Source organism: Chiloscyllium punctatum, chromosome 10 (assembly GCF_047496795.1).
Source record: "Chiloscyllium punctatum isolate Juve2018m chromosome 10, sChiPun1.3, whole genome shotgun sequence".
NCBI classification, from domain to species: domain Eukaryota; kingdom Metazoa; phylum Chordata; class Chondrichthyes; order Orectolobiformes; family Hemiscylliidae; genus Chiloscyllium; species Chiloscyllium punctatum.
This window is the reverse complement of record NC_092748.1, coordinates 7,092,576-7,118,622: the sequence shown is the minus strand read 5'-3', so window position 1 is coordinate 7,118,622 and position 26,047 is coordinate 7,092,576. Positions and strand designations below refer to the sequence as shown.

The 26,047-nt window shown below is 42.1% G+C and overlaps 1 protein-coding gene and 1 long non-coding RNA gene across 3 annotated transcripts in view; one reads left to right on the top strand and one right to left on the bottom strand.

The window, feature by feature from the left end:
• Window positions 1-10,978: 10,978 nt before the first annotated feature.
• On the bottom strand, window positions 10,979-19,481 carry LOC140481848 (uncharacterized). Of its 2 annotated transcripts, none has more exons than XR_011961621.1 (3): window positions 19,268-19,481; window positions 14,781-14,971; window positions 10,979-11,398 (listed from the first exon to the last, which is right to left on the bottom strand). It is a non-coding gene; the product is annotated as an uncharacterized lncRNA (long non-coding RNA). The 2 variants fall into 2 exon arrangements; XR_011961620.1 differs by lacking the exon at window positions 19,268-19,481 and adding an exon at window positions 18,214-18,623.
• Window positions 18,599-26,047, top strand: part of LOC140481847 (eIF5-mimic protein 2) — a 29,712-nt gene continuing 22,263 nt past the window's right edge. The window contains exon 1 of the mRNA XM_072578394.1: window positions 18,599-18,766. The gene's annotated coding sequence lies outside the window, so the exon portion shown is untranslated. The remainder of the gene's footprint in view (window positions 18,767-26,047) is intronic.

The window sequence follows — 26,047 nt, the reverse complement described above, 5'->3', positions numbered from 1 at the left end:
AAACCCAGAACATGAACTAGCTGCAAGATATCAAGCAGTCAAGGTAATTAACAGCAATACCTTGAATCTGGGAGATACTTACTGAGATCCAACTTGAAGTTCATCTGAGGACCAATCTCCCAGGCATTCTACTACAACAAGGAAGGCAATGGCCTAATGGTATTATCACTAGGCTGTTGACTCAGAGAAAGTGAGGACTGCAGATGCTGGAGATCAGAGCTGAAAATGTGTTGCTGGAAAAGTTCAGCAGGTCAGGCAGCATCCAAGGAGCAGGAGAATCGATGTTTCGGGCATGAGCCCTTCTTCAGGAATCTGTTGACTCAGAGACCCAGGTTCAAATCCCACCATAGTAGGATTTGACATAGATGACACCTTTGTCATCACAAAATTGAATAAGTTCGAGGAAACATACAACACCATCAACAATATCCTGACACGCATAAAATTCACAAAAGAGGAGGAGAATGACAGCAGATTCCCATTCCTGGATGTGACTGTTGAACGTACAGTTATTGGAGAGTTTCAAACCAGCATCTACAGAGAAACAACAAACACAGACCAAATACTTAACTTCAGAAGCAATCATCCCAACACCACCAACGGAGCTGCATCAAGACATTATTTTGACAAGCTACATCACACTGCAGCACCCAAGAACTACAAAAAACAAAAGAAAAATATCTAGACAACGTTTTCAAGAAAAATGGGTACCCAATAAACACAATCCGCCGATTCCTCAGAAACGAACCCAAACAATCAGGCACAATGCAGCCAAAAACTATAGCCACATTACCTTACATCAAAGACATATCAGAAATGACTTCCAGACTACTCAGATCCTTGGCATCATGGTAGCCCACAAACCTACCAACACACTTAAACAATGACTAATGAACCTAAAGGATCAATTAGATATTACCAGCAAAACTAACGTCATTTACAAGATACCAGGCAAGAGCTGTAAAAAACACTACATCAGACAAATTAACAGAAAACTTGTCACTTATTCCATTTTGTGATGACAAAGGTGTCATCTATGTCAAATCCTACTCTGGTGGGATTTGAACCTGGGTCTCTGAGTTAACAGCCTAGTGATAATACCATTGCCTTTCCTTGTTGTAGTAGAATGACTGGGAGATTGTCAACAGAATACATGTACACCAACTGGCCACCAAAAGACAAGACCCACTATCACTAGTTTCTATACACAGACGAAGAAGGACACCACTTTGACTGGGACAACACACACATCCTCAGACAGGTGAAACAAAGACATGCATGAGAAATCTTAGAGGCATGGCATTCTAACCAGAACTCCATCAATAAACACCAATTTAGATCCTATCTACCTTCCCTTGAGAAAAAAAGAACCGGAAATGACATCACCCACCTTAAGAAACCAAGACCTTATAAATAGAGAGGCAGGACATACCACCAGCTCTTCACTGGAGACTCTCACTAATGATGTTATCTAGTATGGTGACGAACGTCTGAAAACAAACCTTCGAACTCAGCGAGCGAACTTACATACTTATCATCAACCTGAGCTACACGTCTTCTCAAAAATCGCTAACATTTAAGAGTATTAAGACAAACATTTGAAACAGCATAGTTGACTGGGTAACAGGCTTGTGCTGGGAAATGGGATTAGATGGGAACTGTCTGATGACTGATGTGGACATAATGGAATGAAGGCCGTCTGTCAGTGGTATAATCACCTGACTCTGTGAATGTTCGATTTTATTGCAAGGGGAATTATATATAAAAGTAGGGATGTCTTGTTATAAGTACACATGGTATTGGTGAGACCACATTTGGAACAGTGCATATGTTTTGCTCTTCTTTCTTAAGGAAGGATATACTTGCTTTGAGACCAGATCAGCTGAGGTTCACTAGGCTGATTCCTCTGAACAAAGGGTTGTCTTCTGAGGAAAGATTGGGTCTCATTGGCAAGAACACAGTTTTAAAATAAAGGGTCTCTGAATTAAGATGCAGGTGATGAGGAATTTATTCTCACTAGTCTTTGGAATGTTCTTCTCCAGAGTGTAATAGAAGACAGGTCATTGAATATTTTCAAGACTGAGTAAGATAGATTTTTGATCTAAAATTGAGTCACAAGTTATGGGTGGTATATAGGAAAGTGGAGTTATGGCCACATCAGATCAGCCATGATCTTATTGATTTGATTTGTGATTGTCATATGTACTTAAATACAGTGAAAAATTTTGTTTGTGTGTAGTATAGGCAGATCATAATATACAGGGACATATAGATCATAGGATGTTTGAACAGAGCAAGACATTCAAAGTTATGGCTGCACAGAAGGTGTACAACAAGCAAGATCAACATTAGATTTGAAATTTGAGAGGTCCATTCAGCAGTCTAATAAAAACAGGGAAGAAGCTATTCTTGAACCTGTTGGTACATGTGTTTAGGCTTTTGTATCTTCTGCCAAGAGGTTGGGCGGGATCTTTGTTGATGTTGGCTGCCTTTCCGTGGCGAAAGTGAGGACTGCAGATGCTGGAGGTCAGAGCTGAAAATGTGTTGCTGGAAAAGTGCAGCAGGTCAGGCAGCATCCAAGGAGCAGGAGAATTGACGTTTCGGGCATGAGCCCTTCTTCAGGAATGAGGAGAGTGTGCCAAGCAGGCTAAGATAAAAGGTAGGGAGGAGGGACTTGGGGGAGGGGTGTTGGAAATGCGATAGGTGGAAGAAGGTTAAGGTGAGGGTGATAGGCCAGAGTGGGGGTGGGGGCGGAGAGGTCAGGAAGAAGATTGCAGATTAGGAAGGTGGTGCTGAGTTCGAGAGTTGGGACTGAGACAAGGTGGGGGGAGGGGAAATGAGGAAACTGGAGAAATCTGAGTTCATCCCTTGTGGTTGGAGGGTTCCTAGGCGGAAGATGAGGTGCTCTTCCTCCAGCCGGCATGTTGCCATCGCCATCGCCAGACCATAGCAACACGACTTCACTGATTGAGGTCTATGGGCCTGGAGGTTGAGAATCCAGTTGTAGAGAACGGAGAAGAGACCTCGGTCCCAGAGTTTGTAGATTAGTTTGATTGGGATTATAGTGTTGAAGACGGAGCTGTAGTCGATAAATAGAAGCCTGACATAGGTATCCTTATATCCAGATGTTCCAGGGCTAAGTGTTGAGCCAGGGAAATGGCATCTGCTGTTGCACCGTCAGCAAATGACAAGGGATCAAGACAGGCTAGAGTCGATGTGAGTCAAGACTAACCTTTTGAAGCACTTCATAATTATGGAGGTCAGAACCACTGGGCATTGTCATTGAGGCACGTTGTATGTGTTTCCTTTGGTAACAGGATGATGGTGGACTTCTGGGGTGGGACTTCAGATTGTAGCAAGGATAAGTTAAAGATATCAGCAAAAACTCCTGCCAGCTGGTCCGCATAGGATCTGAGTGCACAGCTGGGGACTCCAACTGGGCCAGTCACTTTCCTTGGCTTCACTCTCAAGAAGGCCAATCTGACGTCAACAGCAGTGACTGAGGGAACAGTTGCATCTGGTGCTGTTGGGACAGGTTACACCATTTCACTGACATTTGCTTGAACTGAACATAAAAAGCAATGAACTCATCAGGGAGGGATGTGTTTTTATCCACTATTCTGTTCTGCTTCATTTTGCATCTTGGCATGTCGTGTAGGCCTTGCCACAAGGGGCGGCAGGCGTCCGCATGGGTCCCTAGTTTAGTTCAGTATTGCTTCTTGGCATCTCTAATGGCCTTGAGGAGGTCATATCTGATTTCCTGTAAAAGTCTCATTTGAACGCCACTGGCCTGGTGTTCAGGAGGCAATAGATTTCCCAGTTCACCATTTTTCTGGTTGCACTACATATAGATTGACTTAAGAGTCAGAGAGATATACAGCATAGAACAGGCCCTTTGGTCTAAATCGACATTGCTGACCAGATATCCTAAATTAATGCAGTCCCATTTTCCAGCACTTGGCCCATATCCCTCTAAACCCTTCCTATTCATATACCCATCCAGATGCTTTAAATGTTATAATTGTACCAGCCTCCAATAAGTCTTATGGTGGCTCATTCCATACACACACCACCCTTTGCATGAAAATATTGCCCTTCGGTCTCTTTTACATTTTTCCCCTCTCACTCTAAACCTATGCCCTCTAGTTCTAGACTTCCCCACCCCAGGGAAAAGACCTTGTCTATTTATCCCATCCATGCCCCTCATGATTTATAACCCCCTGTAAGGTCACCCCTCAGCCTCTGACGCTCCAGGGAAAACAGCCCTGATCATCATTATTCAATCTGCTACAAAAAAAAACTTTTGGTCACACGAAAGCCGATAAAACAATGCATTTGTTACATAGTCATTCACTATATTTCCCCCTTCTTCCCTTTCTAACAACAGTGTTTTGTACATACAGTCAACCAGTTTTGAGTTGTTCAGTGTTTGTACAGGACAGAAAAATGACAGCTATGTATCTCCAAGTTTGAACAACCTCTTCTGTAAGCCTGTCCATCAAAGTAATGATAATGCAGGTGAAGGCCTGCATCACAATGCTGTTCCTTCATCAGGTAAAAAGAAGGTGCAGCACTCCAAAAGCTTGTGATTTCACATAAACCTGTTGGACTATAACCTGATGTTGTGTGACTTCTAACTTTTTTCCACCCCAGTCCAACAGTGGTACTTCATGTTGCAGCAGGCTGAGTGCAAACTAGAGAGCCTAACATAAGAGAATAAATATAGAAACAGGAATAGATCGTAGGGTTCCTTTTTTTAAAAAATAAATATTTTTATTGAAAACCTTTTACAAAACATTTATGTACAAAGAAAAATAACATCAAAACAGAAACAAAAAGGCAGTACAAAAAAGGCCATTACAGTACCATTTTAATAAATGACTTACTATTTTACCAGAGCAAACATATCTACTTCAACTAAACTACAAACATATTAAATAAATACTAACTTAAACTAAATTCACATAATGTAAATAATATCTCATTACTTTATTCTATCTCACTCATCACACTTTCACTGAGGCTCCAATCCCTGGGAGCACCATCGACAGTCCCCGTATTCTTTTTCCTCCAGTCTTCTCCTCCCAGAGCCCTACAGGCACCCATACTGATTCCCACGGCTATATCACGGCCCTGATTAATATTGCTGATAAGTCAGCGTCAATATAATTTAAAAAGGGCCACCACATCTTATAAAACTGCTCCATTTATGGTGCTCCATATTTGTGAGGTAGTCTTGGGGGAGATGCTCCATCACTAACCTCTGCCACCCCATAAGACCTAGTGGTTTTTCTGACGTCCAGGTGACCAGAATGTTCCTCCTCGCACAGTGGGTCAGAATATTACACAATCCACATTCCCCCAGACAGGGCAAATTTGGCAACCCCAAAAGGAGAAATACCGGATCCACGTTAATTTTCAATCCCCAGGATAACGTTTAGCTCCCTTACTATAGCATTCCAGTATTTCTGGATCTTACAACAGGACCAGTAACAGTGTGTAAGAGTGCCTATACTAATTTACATTTGAAATACCCTGATGATACTCCTCTCTTGAACTTAGCTAGCCTCTCTGGTGCCATATGAGCCCTGTGTAAAACCTTCAATTGCATGGCCTGCGCTCTATTACATACTGAGATTTTCTTTACATTCCCCCAGATGTCTTCCCATACCTCCGATAAAATATCCTCTCCTAACACTCAACCTACAGAGTCCTTCCATGTCCCGCAGGGCGCAACTTTTCTGTAAACGATATAAAGTACTGAGTGCAAGAGCACCTGTACATCGTAGTATTCTTTTCTCCACGTCTGATTTGTAACATTGAATCAGGAGCATGGTCTTCCTCTGTATCTAGTCCTTATCTGGAAATATCGGAAAAGGTCCCTATTAGACAATCCATATTTCTGACTTAACTGACTAAATGACATCATGACCTCCCCCTCAAATAAGTCTCCCAGAGAGAAGATTCCCTTATTCTCCCATGCCTAAAGCCAGAGTCCATTGTCGCAGGTTTAAATCCTTGGACTCACACCAACGGGGTAAACGGTGAACTCTTAGACCCAATTGCCCTTGTCTTGCCTCATTATCCTCCAGGCTTTTACCATATTTAAAATATTGGACTATTGCATTGCTGGGTCACGGATTTCATTTTGTCCATAAATAATAAATTAATTAGGGGGCATCTCGACTGTGAGGCTTCAATATCAAGTCAAATCGACTCTGAATCCCCCCATTCCCAGTCACCAACATATGTTAACAGAGCACTAATTTGGTATTTCTTCAAATCTGGAAGATCCACCAATCCCTCAGCCTGTGAAAGCTGCAATTTAGTGAATTTAGTCAGAGGATGCTTGTGGCACCAAATAAAGGACCCTAGCCAACCACTGAGCCTTTGTAACACTTGTCTAGGTAACAACAACAGGAGCATTCTCATGGGGGTACAGCATTCGAGGAAGAACATTCATCTTAATCAGGGCTATTTAGGTTAGGCACCTCCACTAATCCCCCTACCGGCATGGCTTCCGATTTTGTAAAATTGATCTTGTAACCCGAGAAACCACCATATGAATTAATTGTTTGGATCAGTCGAGGAACAGACTTCTCTGGGTTGGCCAAAAGTAAAAGGACGTCGTCAGCGTATAGGGTGATCTTATGCTCCCCAATTCCCATCTTTGGCACTACTATTTCAGGATCCCTCCTGATAGTTTCGGTTAATGGTTCAATTGCAAAAGTAAATAACACCGGTGATAAAGGACACCCATATCAACTATCCCTTCTAATATTAAAGTTATTTGACTTAATACCGTTTGTAATGACTGCTGTCTTAGGATCATTATACAAGACTGCCAACCATCTGGCAAAGGATTTCCCCAAACCAAAATGCTCGAGAACCTCAAATAGATACGGTCATTCAATCTGACCAAACGCCTTTTTCTGCATCTAAGGAGACCACAAAACCCGGAATCAATCTTTGCTGGCATACCTGTACTGTATTCAGTACTCTCCTACTATTGTTGGAGGAGTTACGGCCCTTAACAAAACCTGACTGGTCTTCTTTCATAACCTTCTCCAACCTGAGCCACCTTGGATAGAATTTTAAAATCTACATTCAACAGTGAAATTGGTCTCCATGAAGTATATTCTTCAAGGTCCTTCCCTTTAAAATGAGGGAGATATTAGCCTCCCTAAGAGTAGGCGGCAGACAATCCTGTCTATAAGAATATTTGTACATCCCCAGAAGTGGCTCCACCAACATGTTTCTGAATTCCTTATAGAATTCAGTTGGGAATCCATCTGGCCCCAGTGTTTTCCACCCTGGAAATGCCTTATTACTTCCTGCACTTCCTGTACTGTTAAAGACGCATTCAAAAGGGAAGCCTGCTCCATACTTTATTTGGGGAGGTCCAGATTTTCAAAAAGGACTGCATTCCTATTGTACTGTGTTCACCCCCCCCCGACCAATACAGCTCTGCAAAGTATTCCCTAAACCTAACATTGATCTTCTTCAATTCGCAGGTATTTGCACCAGCCTTCTCCCTAACGGAGATAATAGATTGGGAAGTCTTTTTCCTCCTAGTCAAATAAGCCAGATATCTACCGAGCTTATTTCCGAATTCAAACAGTCTCTGTTTGGCAAAGGAGACCTTTTAGTCACTTGTGTGTGCATTGAGTCTGGAGCAGCCGGGAGAGCTGTGACCCACTGTGGCATAACCAATGACGGCCTATTATGTTTTCTCAGCTACCTTCAGCCGGGCCTCCAGCATCCGTTGCTGCTCTTCCCTCTACCCGTATCTACTCGTCGAATATGAAATGATCAGACCTCGTAAATATGCCTCAGTGGCCTCCCAAAGCATTGCTGGATTACTAGCCGTACCTGAATTAATATCCCAAAAGGGCTCTGAACTCTCTTGTAATGTATTCCATAAATTTACTATCCCCTGACAAAAATGGATTCATGCGCCAGTGACGTGCATCCATTCCACTACCCTTGATTTTAACATTTAATACATTGGTGCATGATCCAAAACAGGTATATTCCCAATTTTGAATGCCAATGTTCTGTCCAAACCGTCAGCTGGCATAAAAAAATGTCAATTTCACATATGCTCACCAACTACTTAGACTGCGCAGGTGTACCTGCCAGACCTTTTGGCACCCTGTCAATCTGTGGATTTATTAGGCAATTAAAATTCCCTCCTATAATCATACGGCAAACCCCAAGATTCATTAATTTAGCCATTGCATCAATTAGAAATTTAAGTGGGTGCACTGGGGGATAATATACATTCAAAATACTGTATTCTTCTCCATGTATTAGAGCTTTAAGAATGATAAACCGTCCATGTTCATCCTTAGTCTGCTCTGTTACCTGGAAAGGGAGGTTCCTTCCTATAAGTATAGCCACTCCTCTACCCTTAGAGCTGAAGGATGAGAAAAATACCCTGTCATAACGCCCCTGCTGCAGTCTCAGATGTTCCTTATCAGTTAGATGCATATCCTGCAGCAGGACAATGCCCACCCTTTCCTTCCTGAGGCTTGGTAAGACCTTCTTTATTTTAATAGGAGAATGGCTACCTTTTATATTCCAGGTGCACCACCTGAACAAATCACTAGCCATGGTCATCCAGGGCAGCCCGTGGTTTCCCAAAAGGAGGGAACTTATCTGAAGTGTGACAAGTTACAAAGATATTAATTCTATGAGGTCTAAGAACTATTCCTATAAAAACAACTACAACTAAAAGAAAACATTACATTTAACGGAAACAAACACCCAAATAACCCCCAATTCGCTTGAGATCTTCCCCCTTGCCCATAGGGGGCACCCCTCCCACTCCTTCCTACCATCTTAATACCTCTAGATGAATTTGTGTCCTAGCCCCAGGCAATTCACAAATGAAGAAAACTTGTTATTTACATTCTGAAAGTTAACAATGGATATCCACCCCCCCCTCCACTCATCTTCGCCACAGATAGCGCCACCCTCAATATAAAATCAAGAGGACAGCAGTTACAAAAAGAACCTTAGATAATACCCAACCGACCGATATATAAAATTATTCCAATTTTACAACAAAACTGTACATATCAAACCAATAACCACAAAAAAGGGGGAGAGGGAAGTAGAAAGGGAGTAATGAAAAAAAAACCCAAACCATTGTCCACAATGATGCCCCCTCCCCTGCACCTCCCCCCCCCCCAAACACCTCAAGTCCTTTATTTCAAAGACTTCGCAAAGTCCTTCGCCTTTTCTGCAGAGTCAAAGTTGCCCTATGGGCAAAATGCAACACGTCCTGGTACCTCAAGGAATATTGAATGTTCAGGTCCCTTAATTCTGTTTTAACATCACCAAATGTCCTTTTCTTTATCAGGGCTCCTGAAAAGTCCTGAAATAAACATTATATTTGAGCCATTTTACATTAAAGCTTGTGAATTCCTTCCCAATCTTCTTGCTGTTTCAACTATTAACTGTTTTTCTCAATAGTATAGGAGTTGCACTAGGATCACGCAGGGGTGCGGGTCCGGCCTGGACCTGCGAATTGCAATTGGGTGGGCCCGCTCCATGTTCACCAGGCCCGGCTCCAATTCCAACTCCAGGAACTTTGGGAGCCACCCCTGCAGAAAGCTTCTGGAATACCCACTGTCTGTAAGTTTTCCCTTTGTTTTCCAGGTCATCGACGTGATCCTGAAGGATCCGAACCAGGTCTTCCAGCATTCAGATTCTTCCTCCCGAGACCTCTGCTACAGTCTCCGATGCCGCAGTCCTCTCCTCCACTGCCTCCAGTCTTCATTCCAGCACCTGGATTTCCTGCTCATGCTTTTTTAGCATTGCAGACAGTAGCTCAACTGCTACTTGAATCCACTCTCTGAGTTTAACTAAGTGCTGCTGTTCTGCTGGATCCAAAGGGGCAGTCCTGGGAGACTAAGCACTGGCTGCAAGCATCCATGCAGTAGGGGAATGCCTGTCTGCTGTGCTCCTTTAGGCCCCTTTCCTTTACTGGACTTCATCCTGGCCTTAAATCTGTCACAGATGATTTCAGCAGCTCCAAATAGTCAGTAATTTTACATCAATACTTTTTTCTCCTGGGGCTGGTTGATAAAAGGGGATAAAGGTCCACCTTGCCTGGGGGTATGTCACAAAGCCCATCACAGCAGACCACTCAGACTGACGCCATCTTGGATCTACTCCATAGAGTTCCTTAAGCCTGTTCTGCCACTTAACAGGATCATGGATGCAATTCTACACAGATTCCATTTCCTGTCTAATCTCCATAACCCTTGATTCCCTTAATGTGCAAACTCCATCGATCTCGGTCTTGAACATATTGAAGAATTGAGTATCCACAGCTCTGAGGGCTTGAAAATTTCAAAGGTTCACAAATGTCTAAGTGAAGAATTTTTTTATTTTTCCTCTTGCATAAATGGTTGACCAATTATCCTAGAACCTCTATTTATAAACTCTCCAGCAAAGGCAAACAAGTTCTTAGCCCTGACATTGTCAAGACTGGCAACCAAGCCTCATTTCTGAGGGATTGCACAGGAGATGGTTCTGCTGTCCCCAAACCAGGGCTGTGTGACTTGATATGTTCAAAAACATTACTCAGGAGAACCCTATTTTAAAAATTCAGATGGGTGGTGTCAGAGGAAATATAGGAGCATTAATAGAATATTGATTAACAGACAGAGAACAGAGAAATGTTGTAAAGCAGTGTAACTTCGATTGGGGAAGAGTAGGAAGTGATGTTGCTGAGAAGTCATTCTTAGTTTCACTTTATTTATTTGTATATTTTTAAACATTTTTACATATTTAATTTAGACATTGGCATAAAGTACACATTTTAAAAGTGCCTATGATTCAAAAGTAGGATGTATGACAAAGTGAGGGGACTACAAATTACTTCATGACCACACAAACAGATTAGCAGGGTGGGTAGGCTGATGGCATCTGCAGTTTAAAGTGTGAAATATTTTGAGAGACAAAATGCAAAAGGATATGTTTAATGGGAAAAGACATTAAAAGTATGAAAGAACATAGACACCTTGGGGTTCAAACACACGTTTCAGCCAAGTCACATTTTGGAGTCATTATGAATAGTGACATGGTGTTTACAAGCAAAGAAGCAATGTTAATTTCCGTAAGTTGGTGGTCAGTGTGTAATTTTGTGCACCCATTACACAAAAGGCATGACAGTCCCTGAACTGCAGTGTCATGTGATAAAGATAATTCCCACACTACTATAAATCAGACGTTCCAAGACTGTGACCCAACAACAGTTAAGAAATATTATGTATCAAAGTTGAAATGGTGTATAATTTGAAGGTAATGGCATTCCCATGTCCCTTCTGAATTCATTTTCTGGGAGGTGCTGCTGATTAAGTTTCGACAAGCTCATCCAGTGTATCTGTAAATAGGACACACAAAAGTTAGCATTGGAGGAAGTAGATATTTAATTTGGTAAATGGGATGTATTAAGTTACTGATTTGTCTTGATGGTGTTGAGCTTCGTGAGCGGGGAGCTGCACACAACCAAACAGGTTTTCCATCTATGCCCGATTTGTGCCTTGTAGATGGTGATCAGGCTTTGAGCAGGCAGAGCATGAAACACTTAGTCCCAAAATTCCCAGCCTCTTATCTGTGTTAGTATCCTTGGTATTTATAGGTAAAAACAATGACTGCAGATGCTGGAAACCATATTCTGGATTAGAGTGGTGCTGGAAAAGTACAGCAGTTCAGGCAGCATCCGAGAATGCAGAATCCTTGGTATTTATGCAGGCTGTCTAGTTGAATTGTTGGTCAAGAGGAACATGCAGAATGTTAAGGAGGATTCATTTTTTTTTATTACCACTGAATGTCAAAGGGAGATGGACACATTCCGAATTGTTGGAGATAGTGATCATTTGTCCCTTGTGTGATGCACATGATACTTTCCACTTAGCAGTCATGCCTGAATGTTATTTCATTACATTAACTTTTAAAATTAGAAAAACATTCCTGCTAGAACAGGTGATTCTGTTTTTCAAACTATCGATTTTTTGAAATATTGATAGGGAAACACTACTTCCTCTGGTTAGGGAATTCAGTGAAGAAGTCACCAATTTACTATAGGAACAAGATTAGGAAAAATGTTTTATGCCGCATTTTGTTTAAAATGTCAGCTTTAGCTCAGTAAATAGCATACTCTGTTCTGAGTAAGAAGGGTGTGTATTGAAGTTGCGATCCATGAACATTAACATTAAAGTTGACACTTCAGTGCAGTTCCTCAGGAGTGCTGTACTGTTAAGAGTTGTAAGTTCTCAGGCATAATGATAATCCAGGCTTCACTATCTCTCAGGTAGATGCAAAAGTTCTCACAATATTACTTCAATGAATTGGTCATTATCATGATGATATTTGTGGAAATTTGCTGTTTGCTATGTTTTTTAATAGTACAGTAGAATAGTAAATACACTTCAGAAAAATTTTGGTTCTAAATGCTTTAGGATGTTTGGTGACCTTTAAGGGTGCTATTCTAATGTAAAACTTGCTTTTTAATGCAGGGAAGACTGTCCCAGAAGAGAAAACAAAAAAAACCTGGAGATCACAAGTGAGGCAGCTTCCATGGAGAGAAAGCAAGCTAACACTTCGATTCTAAAGGACTCTTCAAAGCCAGAAGTAGTGGGTAGAGACCATTTTGCATATTTTTAAAAAAGGAAATTGCATAAATACTTGAAACAGGAAAGAGCACTGGCACAACCTATGTTCAATAGTTGAACAAACACTACACACTTTGGACTGGAGCTGGGAAGTTACATATCATACAATGGTTCAAACATTAAGTGATAGAAGCTTGGAAATCGATGCTGTATTGATTTTTCATTTTAAAACTGAGATTGATATTTTATTCACCAAAAGGACGATGGGATAAGAGTTATAGTTCAGCCACCATCGCACTTAACAGTCAAACAGGCTTGAAGAGCTCAGTAGCCTTCTTTTGATGGAGGAGACAAAGCAAAAAGGGCTACAGCAGGAGTTTCCTGAAGAGAGATGAGATTTCAGGACATAAGACATAGGAGCAGAAGTAGACCACTCAACCTATTGAGTCTGCTTCAAAACTCAATGAGGTCATGGCTGATATGATAATCCTCAACTCCATTTTCCTACCTTTTCCCCCCATAAGCCTTAATCACACTCCTGATTTAAAATGTTCTTCTTCTTTGGCAGTCCCTCAAGGTTTTAGAGTTATACAGCACAAACGGTCCAACCAGTCCAAGCCAAACATAATCCCAAACTAGACTAGTCCCACCTGCCTGCTCTTGGCCCATATCCCACCAAACCTTTCCCAATCATGTACTTACCTAAATGTCTTTTAAACATTGTACTCACATCCACCACCTAGACAGGGTGGTCAAAAGGGCATTTGGCACACTTGCATTCATTGCTCAGTCTTTTTGAGTATAGCAGCTGGGAAGTTATGTTGAGGTTGTACAGGACATTGGGGAGGCATCTTCAAAATACTGTGTCCAATTCTGGTCGCTCAGTTAGCGAAAGGATATTATTAAGGTAGAGGGGGTTCAAAAGAGATTTGGATGTTGCCAGGTATAGAAGGTTTGAATTATAAAGAAAGGCTGGGATTTTTTTTCTACTGGTGTAGGAGATTGAGAAGAGACCTTATCGAAGTTAATAAAATAATGAGGGGGACAGATAGTTATGGTAGTTGTCTTTTTCCTAGAAAAGGGGTTTTCAAGACTAAGGTGCATATTTTCAAGGTGAGAAGAGAAAGATTTAAGACAGACATGAGATGTAAACTTTTTTAAAAATTACAAACACAGAAGGTGGTTCATTGTCTTGCTTCCACCCCAAAGGGTGGTGGGTTCTGCAGTAGCTGAACAATGCAATTTTGAACCAGCAGACTCTACCACAGGTGGAGTAGGTGATGTTTGGTGGTTTGACTTTAGGAGCAGAACTGAGCAGGAGCTTGCCAGAGGGCGGCCTGGGAATGTAAATGATGTAAGAACTTATCTCAAGGATCTATGGCCTTCACTTCAGGAGCAGAGCTGAGCAGGAACGAGCTGGAGGGCAGCCTGGGGAGATAAGAATTTCTGATTGAGTGTTTTGACTAAAGAGGAACTGAAAAGTGGTGTCAGAGGAAGGGTAATAGAAAAGCTGCTTAATTTTAATCTGTGTTTACATTGAATCTTTGTTAAATTATTGGTTATAACTTTCATTCACATGGAGATAATAAGCAGAGATATAAAAAGTTTGAATTTTTAAAAAAAATTCAAAACTCGTTAAATAAGGATGAAAGGTCAGGTGATGTGCTGGTCCTGCATGACGTAGGAGCTGGTGGACCTTACTGTGGTTCCTAGTGACCACACCTGTAGTAACATGCTGGTTGCTTGTTGAACTCCAGCTCAGAGTTGATGAGCTGATTTTGGAGTTTTGAACGTTGCGACACATCAGGGAGGGAAAGAGTTACTTGGATGCTGTGTTTCAGGAGACAGTCACACCCTTTAGACTTACCAACTTGAATTCAGCCAGTGGTCAGAAACAGGAGGGTGTGGCTGGGGGTGAGAAGAATATCAGCCATGATTGAATAGCAGAGCAGACTCAATGGGGCAAATGGCCTAATTTGGCTCCTATCTCTTAGGAACTTATGAGGCAGGTGTGTCGGATGCTCTGGAATCTGCACACTTTTCGCATTCCATGGCAAGCGATTCCCACATCAGTGGGGATGATGAATTTGTTCAGGGAGGCTTTCAAAGCGTCCTCATAGCATTTTTTCTGCCATCCGAACAATTGCTCACCATTGTGGAGCTTAGAGTAGAGCTCTTGTTTCACAAGTCTGTGTCATATTCAAGTTGGTCATATGTGACAGCTGCCTCAATTCTGGGGATATCATCCTGGGAAAGGCTGATGATATTAGCATGTCTCTCCAGACAATTTGCAGAATTTTGCAAACACTGTGCTGGTGATAACTCTCCAGGTCTGACACTATCTGTGGAGAGAAGTCAGAGTTAACATTTTGGATCCAGTAACCCTTCCTCAGAACAGATAGTAGGTAGGGTTTTGTTTTTAAAAATGTAGAAAATAAGTTGGGTGGAGGGGATAAGGAGTAAACAATAGGTGGAGATTTAACCCAAAGAGAAGAACAGTCAGACAGAAAGGAGCAGATAACGATCAGGCTGGGAGTAGGAGTAGCAAGGATCATTCATCACCATTTCTACTACCTCCAGCCACATATTCCCCTCCCCTCCCTTGTCAGCCTTCCACAGGGACTATTCCCTCCAGGACACTCTGGTCTACTCCTCCTTCACTTCCAACATCCATCCACCCGCCCACCAACCCCCAAACAGTCCCATGGTGACAACAGATGGCATAACACTTCCTCCTTCCTCAATATCCACAGGCCAAAACATATCTTCTAGGTGAAGTAGCACTACATTTGCTGCTCCCAACGTGGTCTCCTCCATATTGGAGAAAGGAAGCACAGACTGGGTGACTGCTTCGCAGAACACATATGTTCTGTCTGCTTAAAAGACCAAGCTTCCAGTTGCGTACCACTTCAACACACCTCCTTGTTCCCCAACCAACATCTGTCTCAAGCTTGCTGCAGTGCTCCAGCGAAGCTCAGTGCAACCTGGAAGAACAGCACCTCACCTTCTGCTTGGGAACTCTACAGCCTTTTGGACTCAAAATCAAGTTCAACAATTTGATGTCTTGGGCTTCTCGCTTGTCCTTACTCCTACCCCTATACTCCAGGCCTTGTTATCACAGAGTCCACTACTATAGACAGCCCATTGTTCACCACGAACAGTCCCCATTAATAGCTATGCATGCTCCCAGTCGGATCATTAACTACTCCTTTGTCTCACCAACTGACTCTCTCTCTTTTTAGGCCCTAATTCCACTCATCCTAAACTCCTTACCCCCTGCCCCCATCCTATCTTCTGCATTAAAAACAAACATTTTCCTAGCTACCATCAGTTCTGAGGAAGGGTCACTGGACCCAAAACGTTAACTATGATTTCTCTCCACAGATATTCCCAAACCTGCTGAGTTTTTCCAGCAATCCTGTTTTTGCATTTGATTGTCATCACCTGCAGTTCTTTGGTTTTTATACATCTCCAGGTACTTGAGAAGTCAGCTATACATGGTCCAAGGATCTGTCTACCTTAGATTTGATAAAACATGGAGCAGGAAAGGCGACCTTTCCCATCAGGACTCTTCATCAGGATTGGATAGGAGAAGGGATCTCAGAAATAGAGTTGGGGGGGGGGGGGGGGGGGGAAGGGGGTTGAGGAAAAGGTAGATGGGATAGTGATAGATGGATATTGGAAAGGTAGATGGGAAGGTGATAGGTGGAGGCAGGTAGGGGGTTATTGTCAGTGAGAAGGGTAGAGTGGATAGGCGAGAAGGAAGATGGACAGATTAAGTCAGGTCAAGGAGGTGGGGAGGAGAGGGAGGAGAGGGAGGAGAGGGAGGGAGGGCTGGACATGGACGAGTGAGAGTTGGGAGACTTCACCAGCTTCAAAATCTATGTTGACGCTGTTAGGCTGTAAGGTCTGAGACTCTGTATAAGGTATTGTTCTTCCAGTTTGCATATGGCCTCATTTTAACATTGGAGGAGACCCAGAATCGACATATCACCAATAGAGTGGGAGGAGGAGTTCAAATAACTGGCAACCAGAAGGTGATGTTTATTGGAGTGTACCAAGTTGAGATGCTCCATGAACTGGACCCAGAGTCTGCACTCGGTATCTCCAATGTGGAGGAGACCACATCAGGAGCTCCAGATGCAGTAGACCAGGTTAGAAGTGTAGGTGAATCTCTGCTGGATTTGGAACGATTGTTTGGGATCTTGGACAACCCTGAATATGCTAATAACCCTGCCTTAACAGACCTGTGACAAAGAATTCCACAGATTCACAACCCTGAGAAGAAATTCCTCATTTTGGTCTTAATTTTGAAACACCTTTTTCTAAAATTATGCCATCTGCCCCTAGATTCTCCCACAAGTGAACCTTTCCACATCTACCCTGTCATGTCCTCTAAGAATCTTGTATGTTTCAATAAGGTTGCCTTTCATTGTTCTGCATTCTAAAGAGTACAATCTAGTCAACATCACCTCATTAGACAGTCCCTCCACACCTTTTGTCAAGTTACTGCATCTTTTTAAAAAATACCTCCAATGCAAACACATGTTGCCTTAGATAAGAGGGTGGAAAACTGTTCAGTATTCCAGCTGTTATTTGATTAGTGCCTTGTATAGTTTTAGCAAAACCTCCCACGTTTATACTTAATTTCCTTTTAAATAAAATGCCAACATTCTACTTGCAGTCCCAATTACTCACTGAACCTTTTGTAATTCATGGATGGAGAATCCTAAATCCATTTGATCTGTAGCTTCCTGCAGTCTTGCTCCATTTAAATAATATTCAGCTCCTCCATTCCTCCTACCAAAATATACAGTCTCACACTTGTCCTCATTACATTCAGTCTGCCAAGTTTTGAAGGAGTGGCACTCCAAAAGCTAGTGTTTCCAATTAAACCTGTCAGACTATAACCTGGTGCTGTGTGATCTTTAACTTCGTACACCCCAGTCCAACACCTATATTTCCAAATCATCAACTTTTCTTGAGGATGGATGCACCCCTCCCTCCCCAATTAAACAAAAAAAACCCTGGGTTTGAGAAACACTGATCTACACAATTAACATGCTATAGGTTTTTCTGCCCAAATCATTCACTCTCAGATTCATAGAGTTGCACAGCACAGAAACAAACTCTTCAGTCCAACTTTCCATGTCAACCAGATATTCTAAATTAACCTTGTCTCATTTGCCAGCACTTGGCCCATTTCCCTCTTAACCCCTTCCTATTCATATACCCATCCAGATGCCTTTTAAGATGTTGTAATTGTACCAACATCCACCACTTCCTCTGACAACTCATACCATACCATACACACACCATCTGCTGTGTGAAAATTTACCCCTTAGGTCCCTTTTAAATCTTTCCCCTTTCACCCTAAAGTTCTGGAGCCCCCAACCCAGGGAAAAGACCTTGTCTTTTCACCCTATCTATGCCCCTCATGCTTTTATAAAGCTCTAGAAGATCATCCCTCAACCTCCAACACTCTTTAGCTCAAACCTTCCAACCTTGACAAATCCTGTTGAACAGTTTCACCCACCCTGTGGTGTTTACTGAGCAACACCACCAATGCCCATAAGACACTCACCATGTTGCAGCACATTGTTCAATCACACTCCCCCTCCCCCCCCGATGACGCATGAAGCCAGCCGGGGGTTTTCACGTTTTACGTCAACAGTCAAATTACGCTAACCGACGTCGCCCACCCGTGGACGGAACTAAAGGTCTGAACACAAGAGGGTTAGTAGTGAAGGGTGATGTAAGGCAAGGAGAAGAGAATTTTCCCAACAGTCGCGGGGAGAGATCATTATGCTTAATTAATTTTAACTTGTCAATAAAATATAATCAGTAGTGTGGCTTGAAGTCCAGTCAAGCCACAGTTACGAACGATACATTTTCTAAGACTTCCCTCTCAATGTGAGAATGGTGCGCGACCCGGTTGGATTGTACCATGAAGGGCGACCCTCCACGCTTGTGCAGTAAGACGAGTGGAATAGTCCTAACTTGTGGTGGGCGGCAGGGGAAAGGATACAAACACGGTGCATGCGCAGTCAGTTTAGATTCTTCCTGCCGGGACAGCGTTTGAACGTTAGATCAAATCTCTTTGCGTGTCACTGACTTTCACAGCAGTAATTATCTCGGTAAGTCTCTGGGTAAAAATAGAAACTGGAATCTGAATAATCATTCTGTGTGGAAACTGAAAGGAGAGAACAAAAGCCGCCACGCCGTTTTTGGTCTGATGCGCGCTCTCTTCTGTCGCCCGTGATTTGAGGTGGAGTGGGGAAATAGGACGGGAATGGACGCCCCATTCGGTCCCCTCTCGCGCCAGGCGGCGGTTGGAAGACCCCTCGCGCCTCGGAATGGGCGGTCGCTTTGTCCCGATGGAGCCGAAGCGCGTGAGGGAGGGAGGGAGGGATGAGTAAGAGAAGGAGCACGGGACGTGGCTTGGGGGGAGGGGAGGGGAGGGGAGGGGGAAGAATCCTCCCGGGCGAGCCTTGCGGAAAGGCCGCGACCGCTGAGTGTCTCTCCCCCCCTGTATATGACACGACCGTCTTCATGCCGACTCGAACAAAATGGCTGACGGGCCCTTTTTTTTCCCCCTCCCGCTCCCTTCCCTTCAGAACCCCCCCCCAAACACACACCTTTCACTTGCATATAGATAGATTGAAAACAAATGATGGCCACGTGCTTCTCAACAGGCCTAGGCCAGGTCCTCAACACCATCGAGGATGATTTTGGGTCCTGTTTATTTCACGCGCTCGTCCTTCCTTTTCACCCCGTTATTGTTGATTTAATTCCTGCAAGCCTCCTTTTCGCCCAGCTGCTGGCGGGTATTGCACTAAATCAAGGGAGGTTTTCTTGGGGTGTGATCAGCATTGCGCTTGTGCGGTGTCATTTAAATGATTCACTGGCTGCTCATGTTTCATTTCCAGTCGATAGAGGGTGGAGTGGTCGCTGAGGAGTGTTAAACCACTGCTCGCGTTTATGTTTGCAACCATATTTTCTGTCTGAATACAGTACTTGCTTTCTTTACAAAAAAAATCTCCAAATTTGTGGAGGTGGCTGGTTACTGGGCATTGAAGGGGAGAGGATCTCAAACTTGCTGGAGCAGAAGTCAGCGGGAATTGTGAAATGCACTGTCTTGGAGCATCTTATACACTTGTTTTATATCGCACGGCCAAGTGATGGAAATGGGATTAGAATGGTAAAACGTTTGGTGACTGGCGCGGACATGATTGGCCGAAGGGTCATTACCGTGCTGGGAAAATCTCTGATTTTAATCTGTTGGACTATCGGAAGATAGAAACACGAAATAGGAGCAGGAGTCAGTCGCTTGACCTCTCGAGTCTGCTCTGCCATTCAACGTGGTTATGGCTGAACAGTATGCCTCTCATTTGTTGATGGTTATCTAGATTTGAAGCATTTTGATATTGAGCTGTACACAATTGTCATCATAATAATGCAACGCACTAACCTCCATGGGAATATTAGCATTATGTAAAATATCAATTTAGCAGCTGCATTTGTACTTGAGTTAATTTTCGACTTTTTGAAGCTCTTTATTGCGAGCACTATCCGCTTTAACCTCAAAACAAAGCATCCAATTTCTCTTATCGCAGTGCATCTTGGAGATAGCAACAATTCAGTTACAATCTGCCAGTTTTGGAGAGATCGAGATGGAAAAAAGTCAGTAGGTCTGGCCTGATCAGTGGATCGAAAACAGTTAATGTTTCAAGTCCTATGGCCCATTAGGGTTTCTCCAGCTTTTTGTTTTGCATGTTTCAGATCTCCAGTATCCACAGTTTGTTGTTTAGTTGAGTGAGTGAATACATTTTAGAGAACAGGGTGTGAAGTAAGAAGACTTGTCTTTGGTAATTTTCTTGAGTGCTTGTTGGAGATAGTCATTCAGACAAGTGGAGAATATTTCTTCATACCGCTGATCACTGCTTTGTTTTTGGTCAAACTTAGGAAGTTGGAAGTAAAGTTACTTGCTGCAGAATTCCCAGTTTCTGACTTTCTCTTGTAATCACAGTATTTATGTAGTTGCTTTGATAAAGTGTTGGGTTGCTCTCAGGATGTTGATGGTGGAAGATGGTATTACCAATAGATGTCAGTAAAAGGTTGAGGGTGGACGGCATAATTTCAGTGCAGCCAATGGACAGGGACCATTGAATTGCCTTCCCTGTTTTTTGCCTCTGACCATGACCCCAATGGATTTGTCTGTTCTCTAGGAGAGTTAGTTTTAATTCAATGAGTTGTATTGATGGTTAATAATTAATTACTTGTAGCTAGAATCTATTTGTATTAAATAATACAGTACTTCTTAAATATAAGAAATTGTTCTTCCTTTCTGTCAGCTTAGATCTAAAATGGTGGTGGGGTGGGGAGTTGCATGGTTTCATATAATACTTAACTTTTGTGATGACCTTGGGAGTAGTGGGGTTTTATTTCTGGCATGCTACCCAGTGAAGGTCTGTGTAAGTAATTCACTAAAATACAATAGTTAGATATATTAAAAATCAAAGAGCATGAAGTGTTGGCTTTTTTAAAAAATCTTAAAACATTTACCTATTTTCTAAATAATTTGTTCAGATGTTATTGCTCACCTCTGGAGCAAGGTGGGTATGGGGTAGGGACGCCAGCACTTCACCACAACAGTGCCATTAATATTAGCCTTTATAAAGTAAGATTCTAGAAGACCGTAGGGCTGCTTTCTCACTAGAGAAATGACTGGTGGTAAGTTTAATCTGAGAGTAATGGATGTGGTTGAGAAGTTGGGACCTCCTTGGTAACCTCAGCTGGTTATTTGGTCCATTGTTATTGGCAGTCGGTCTCTCCATCCAAAAATCGGCTGACGTAAACAAACCAAACTTTTTCTAAGTGGGATGCTGAAATACAAGATTTTGCTGTGGCTGTATAGCCCAGGCTGAGAGTACTGTGTACAGTCTTGCTAAATCTTGGGAAATGTTTCTGCAAGAAGTACAGTGTCGATTCACCAGAGTGTTACCAAGACTGCAAATGTTGGATTATGAACATAGTTTAGTTTATGCAAAATGCAAGGTGAAAGAATGATTTGAGTTTTTCGGGGCTTTAACAGAAATTTGGATGTTTTTTTTCCCTCTGCTCCACTGAGAGTCAAGAACAGAGGGCTTTGCTTTAGAATTGGAGCCCAGTCATTCAGGAGAGAAGAGAAGTGCAATTTCTCTGAAAAAGCAGACCTGGAGCTTTTAAGAGAACTAAACTTCATCTTCAGATTTTAGAAGAGGTATTGTGAAATTACAACCCCCCAAATATAATCTTAAGCCTTATAATTGTAACCAAGGATGCAAAATCATTTTATTTATAAATCTGACTTGGAGGTGCTGGTGTTGGACTGGGGTGGACAAAGTTAAAAATCAGACTACGCCAGGTTATGGTCCAATAGGTTTATTTGGAAGCACCGCTCAGAAAACTGATGCTTCCAAATTAACCTGTTGGCCCAAACCAATGTTGTGTGATTTTTAGCATTATAAATCTGTTATGCTTCTGCTTAGTCACAGATGGCAACTATGGAGTCAACTGTAGTCATTTGAATTTGGTTTCAGGTCAGGTATGGTCTTGTTAAATGCAAAACAGGCTCAAGGGCTGAATGGTCTACTCATTTTATTCTGACTCTGCAGACAAGGAAAGCTGTCTTTTTTAAATAAAAAATTGAGCTACATTTGCCACTGTGCCAGTGAAATGGGTTTATAATCTAAATTTTGTTTTTGCCAAAACCTACAATTTGAGATTTGTGTGCAGAATTATGTCAATTAGCATCAGACTTTTGGCAAAGTTGTCCAGGGATTAGTGTTAACTCCATTTGTTATCGTAGTGAGTGTTACAAGCAATTATTGCCTTTTCCATGTCACTTAAGGTGATGAGTTGTTGCATTGAGCCTCTGCAGTCCATTTGGTGAAGGTACTCCGTCTACTCTCTAAGTAGGGAATTGATGGATCTTGCTCCAGTGTTGAAGAAGGTTTGTCTATACAAAATCAATGGGAGTAGTAATTTTCAGCTAATTTACATGAAACCTTTGTTAAACTACTTGGAGTTAAATTGCTCCATTGACGTTTGCACTCAAACTGGAAGTGCAAGATTCTCTATTTACTCTTGGTCGAATCAAGAAAATGTTTTAAAATGTTTGCTGACCTGCATTCTTCCAGTTCAAGTAATTCCTGTTTTTAAATTTGCATCCTGGTTTTCAAATCCCTCAGTAACATTGTGCTGCATCCTCTTACCACCCTTATGGATATCTGGGCTTGCAAATTCTGGTTTGTAGTAAATTCATTTTTTGATTGCTTCATTGCCAATCATGCCTTCAAATTTGCTCCCTAAACCTCTCTCTCATCTTGCTTTCCTCCTACCTCCTATGGCTGAACTTTAGCTCATCTGACCAAATAGATCCTTATGTGACTCTTCATTGTATTCCACAGTACTCCAGTGAAATGGATTGAGGTCATTGTTATTTGAGGCTATATAAATCCAATATTGATATTTTTATAAATTGCGTTGAAGGATTTAAGAATTGGATCAAGCAAGAAAAGAGGGTGCAAGATCAACTTTGTATGACAAAACTTAATCTGAATACAGAATTGGAGAAAGATGGGGAGGACAAAATGACAGGCAGTGATCATCTTGAGTACAGTACTGTCCAATATAGTGAATTCAAATTTTCTATGAATATTAAGTGAAGGGGTTGTCGAAGGAACAATGGGATTGATTTAAAGATTTGTTGGTGCAAGCTTGAGGCATGGCAGAGATACCAGATGAATGGTTTGCATTGGCATTGACCAAGATAGCAGACTTAGCCAAAATTGTGGAAAATAAGAGGGCTATTGCATACAAAGGAAGTACCAAAAAAGTTGACAGTCAACTTAAACAGAACAGCTTTAGAAAACTGTTAACAAACATGGCATCCTGGGAACTAAATACATGGTGGCTCAAAAGTACAAAATTGAGGAAGCTTTTATACTAAATTAATTTAAAATTTTTTGAAAAAGAGGCTAACCAGCCCCAGCTGGAGGTTTCCGTTCACATCTGGACTCCATACTTTTTTCTAAAAAAAAATTGAAGGCTTTGAAGAGAGTATAGAAAAGATGTACTAGAATGTTTTGTGGCTGAGGGATTGAAGTCATGTGGACGGCAACAGCTGGATACTCTCCTTGGAGCTAGATGGGCAAGATTTTGAATTGCATGAGGGAATTATTTCCAGTGGCTGAAGGGTTTGATATTGAGGGCCTCGCTTTCGGGTGATTGGCAAAAGAGCCAGATGTGATGTGAGAAACATTTTGATGCATTTTGCAGTCTCTTATAATAAATTCTCTTTTGATAGGCCAGAAACTTTTGGGAAATTGGGTTGTTTATAGATTTTAAAAAGGCAGCTAGGGGAAGCAGTGTAGTATTATTGCTGGAATGTTAAATCAGAAATGCAGCTCATATTCTAGGTTCAAATCCAAGCATGGTAGTTGGTGGCATTTTGTCTAATGATGACCATGAATCCATTGTTGCTTGTCAGAAAGCTCCATCTGGTTCACTAATGACCTTTTTTAAGGAGGGAAACTGCCATCCTTTCCTTGTCTGGCATACACATGACTCCAGACCCACAAATGTGTATGATTCTTGAGTGCCCTTTGGGCAATAAATCCTGGCTTAGCCAGCATTTTATTCCTAATGTGAATGAATAAACTAAAAGAAATGCATGGGAATTATTCTCCATATTGTTGAAAGAGATAGTGCCACCACAGCAAATACCAAAGTACTTTATAGCCAATGAGGTATCTGTCAAGTGTAGTCACTGCTTTAAAATGGGGGAGCCAATTACTCATAACAGACACCCACTAACATTGACAATATTGACAAAATAATCCAACACCAGGTTATAGCCCAACAGGTTTAATTGGAAGCACTAGCTTTCGGCGCACCGCTCCTTCATCAGGTGGCTGTCCACCTGATGAAGGAACGGCACTCCAAAAGCTAGCGCTTCCAATTAAACCTGTTGGGCTATAGCCTGGTGTTGTGATTTTTAACTTTGTACACCCTAGCCCAACACCAGCATCTCCAAATCATGACTAAATAATCAGCTTTATTGAAATAAAATGAACTCTGTAGCCTTCGCAAGATTATTGGATTAAATACTTGCAAATGTTGACATGGAAATGGGAAGAATTAGAATGAGTTTTATTGAAAGGGATATGCTGGAAGATTGTCAGCATTCTGATCAACTAATGGCTATTTTGGGTTTAAGTACAGTAAATGTATTGCAAATTAATCCCATCACAATGATAATTCCAGAACTGCACACCAGCCCCCAAAGCTGTTGCTCTTGCAGCACAGAAAAGGTAGCATTTTTTTCCCCAGGAACGCACTGAAGAGTCATAGAGCTGTACAGAATAGAAACAGACCCTTCGGTCCAACATGTCCATGCCAACCAGGTCTAGTCTCATTTGGTGCATATCCGTCTTAAATCGTTCGTACTCGTTTCCCCATCCAGATGCCTTTTAAATGTTGTAACTGTTCTGTTAGGTTCTTTTTTTCTTGAGATTCTTACACACTTGATGCAACTGCCATACACCAACTTCTGTGAACTGCCAAAATTCATTAAGCAAGTACAAGCTTTTGGAGGTACCCTTTGCGGGGCTTGCGAAGCCATCCTCCTTTTATATAGAGTTTTACATTGTAGTCAGTCATGTACACAAGACACAACCCCCTGCCACTCTCCTGTAGTCACATGCCACCCAAAAACCATGTGATTAGGTTGTTCCTTAAAGCAGTAGCATTTACAGAGTATAATTAGATTGTCACATCCTGCCTGCAAAACAGTAAAGCACACTCTTGGGACATCCAAATTCTTATGTCAGCAAAACTAATGAACCCTTTGACATCTCAGTACCAGCCTCCACCACTTCCTCTGGCAGCCCATTCCATTCACGCATTACCTTCTGTGTGAAAAAGTTGCCCCATGGGTTCCTTTAAATCTTTCCCCTTTCACTTTAAACTTATGTCCTCTAGTTTTGGACTCCCTCATCACAGGGAAAAGACCTTGTCTATTTATCCTATCCATGCCCCTCATGATTTTATAAACCTCTATAAGGTCACCCCTCAGTCTGACACTCCAGGGAAATTAGCCCCAGCCTATTCAGCCTCTTCCTCTACCTCCAACCCTGGCAACATCCGTCAATAGCAGGGAGACAAGAATTGAATACACTATTCCAAAAGTGGCCTAACCCATGTCCTGTACAATTGCAACAAGACCTCCCAAAGCACTGACCAATAAAGACAAGCATACCAGCACCACCTTCACTATCCTGTCTACCTGGGACTTCATTTTCTGGGGGCTATAAACTGGTATACCAAGATCGCCTTGCTTTGGATCTGTTCTCTGAATTACGTTTGGCTTTTGA